General features: G+C 35.8%; 1 non-coding gene across 1 annotated transcript; it reads right to left on the bottom strand.

Moving 5' to 3' along the window:
• Positions 1 to 2,506: 2,506 nt before the first annotated feature.
• On the bottom strand, positions 2,507 to 2,613 carry LOC145013428 (small nucleolar RNA R71). Its single transcript, XR_013664988.1, has one exon. It is a non-coding gene; the product is annotated as a small nucleolar RNA R71 (small nucleolar RNA).
• Positions 2,614 to 2,852: the final 239 nt, after the last annotated feature.

The raw sequence follows: 2,852 nt of genomic DNA, 5'->3' as shown, positions 1-2,852 counted from the left end.
TTTAGATAATGAACCTCCAACAATCAAGGGAGCCATAGGTAAGAGTGGATACCCAATGACTGTCATTTTATGAGTCGCTTCTATAAACCCCTTTTATAGATCGATTTCATGAATGAGGCGTACCAGCGGATCGACTAACGTATCTTATATATAGTAATATTAGACTTTTAATGTTAAATATAATATAAGGGTGTAGTTTTAAAACTTTTCAAAAATACTAGGTTATTTTTAAAATGTTTAAAATTAATATTTGATATTGCCATATTTCTACCTATTTTTAGGCACTATTTAAGTACATTTTTATTAATAAGTTGGTAATTTGTCTAGAATAATGATACTTATGAGCTTAAATGTTATTTGCAGCAAAAAAGAAGACATTTTGAAGAAAATGGACTAAAAGCGTTGAAGAAAGAAACTTTGGGAATTAAAAGATTAAAAGAGAAGAAAATCTGGATAAAACGTTCTCACGATGTGAGAATTAAAGGATTCACGACACGAAGAGCTGGTTCTAGAAGATATGTACGCGGGTGAAGGAATCCTTGACGGGCACGGTTATCTACAACTCACGACGTGACTTTATGGATATCAGCAACTATATAAATCCTTGACCATTACCAATAGAGGGGATTTTTTGGCTAGAAAGCGGAGTTCCAGAAGATGATTTTAAGGAGAGACAAGTTATGGGAAGAGGCTTTCAACAACAAAAAGAGTGAAGGTCCATAATTTAGTTTATTTTTGTTAATTAAGAACATGTTTTTATCACTTCAATTTGTGTTAGTTTGTTACTTGCTATGATGAGCAGCTGAATTTAGCTACTCTTGTTTAGCTAGATGAAGCTTCTACCTTATGAATAGCTCAATTTTTATGGATTTATTTAGTTGGTAAATTTGCTCGTGTTTGATTTGTATAACCTAGCATGCTTATGTTTGTTTCTCTAATTGCTTGATTGCATGATATGTGTAGCTTAGTGACCATTAACTACATAAACTTGTTTACCTAATGATTTAGTCAACATTGAATTGTTAGAGCTAGGATTGACCAATCTTAGTTAGTAATTAGAGTAAATAAGCTTAGCTGTGCTAGAGAACGTGTATTGTGACTATAATTGCGTTTATATAACAAATCTTATATAACATATTTACATTCGTAATTAGTTCTCTGTTTAATTGTGTGTGAACATACATAGTTTGACATGAATTAGTTAATTATTGGTAAAGTTAGGACTAAATTACTAATATTATTAAAACCAACTCAATAATCCATAATCATTAGGTAGCCATAAGGAACAAGTGGATTCAAACTAGACAAGAGTGTGTTTTTACTTATTGAATTTCAGTTAAGTTCGTCTGATCTTGTAAAATCAGATAAAACCCTTTTAAACTTGTTAATAATTAGGTTAATTTAATAGTAAGTAGATTAATTAGTAACACCGTTCCATGTGATCGACACCCGACTTACCCAAGCTATACTGTAATCCGACTGGGTACACTGCCTATAAGTGCATAGTTAGTTTAAGTTTGCTAGGTTATAAATATTAAAATTAGTGGGTACTTTTGTGCACATCAAGTTTTTGGCGCTGTTGCCGGGGAACGACACGTTTTGTAGTTTATTTAGTTGCATTAGATTAATCGACCCCTTTTTGTTGAATAAAATCTGCAAAAAGGTTAATTGGTTATTTATTTTTGTTTATTAGCTTAGCTTAGTTGATTAGAAAAAAAAAATTGTTTTCTGTCTGTCACAGAATTCACGACGTGAGTTTTAATAAACTCACGACGTGAAAGCTGCAATTTCAGTTTTTAGTATTTTCTTATTTTATTTCAGTCTTACGTTTTTAATTTAGTGAGTTGCAGGAGTTCATGACCAGAGGATTAAACACACCCTTGGTGCCACCACTTGAAGATCCCGAGTCTGCAATTCACAAGAAAAAATGCCCTTACAATAATTAAAGTCAGCTTTTCCAATGAAGTCGGGAAAGAGGACAGGAGAGTCAAGTTCATCCTCGAGGCACAAGAGCAATTTTGAGCACTTGGATCATATACCCGTCCAAACCGAATCTGAATACGATACCGAGCCGGAATTTGAAAAACATACAAGTGAACCCGAGAACGAGCCAAGGAACGAGATGGTAGCAATTGAAGACATATCCATGGGAGCTTACAAGAAGTAGATCCGAGAAGATGTGGGTCCCGTTTTAGTCCAACCCGCAATACCTGCCACTGCCACATTCGAGTTGAAGGGACACATATTGACTGAACTAAAGGATATCCCATTTTTTGGGAAAGATCATGAGGATGCTTTTAAGCATCTAGATGAAGTCAATGACATTGAAGATTACTTCAATGTCCTAAATGTCAACATAAACACAGTCTTGCTTAGGATGCTTCCCATCACATTCAAAGGAGCTGCTAAGGAGTGGTTAAAATCACTTCCACCGGGTAGAATTACCACTTGGGCTCAATTGCGTGAGCAATTCCTGGACCAGTTTTGCCCGCCATCTAAGATAGCCAAACTCAAGAAGTCAATAGCCAACTTCGAGCAATAGCCGGGGGAGTCATTATACGAAGCATGGGAGCGGTACAAGGGCTTGCTGAGAAATTGCCCTCAACATGATCTAAATGTGAAACAAGAGATCTTAATCTTCTATGATGGGGTTAACGTTATGAAGAGACAAGTCCTTGACTCTCAAGGACCGTTGACAAAGAAAAATCCAAGGGAGGTCAAGGAGTTGATTGAAGAATTCGCGAAGCACTCTCGTGAATACCACAACCCTAGGCAAGATGGAATTAAAGGCGGTGGAGGGGCCCAAACTAAAGAAATAGCATTTGTGATGGCTATGCTGGATAATTTGGATC

The sequence above is a fragment of the Lactuca saligna genome, chromosome 8 (assembly GCF_052625555.1).
Source record: "Lactuca saligna cultivar CGN05327 chromosome 8, ASM5262555v1, whole genome shotgun sequence".
Lineage (NCBI taxonomy): Eukaryota > Viridiplantae > Streptophyta > Magnoliopsida > Asterales > Asteraceae > Lactuca > Lactuca saligna.
The sequence above is the reverse complement of the archived record's forward strand: the minus strand, read 5'-3'. Positions and strand labels throughout refer to the sequence as shown.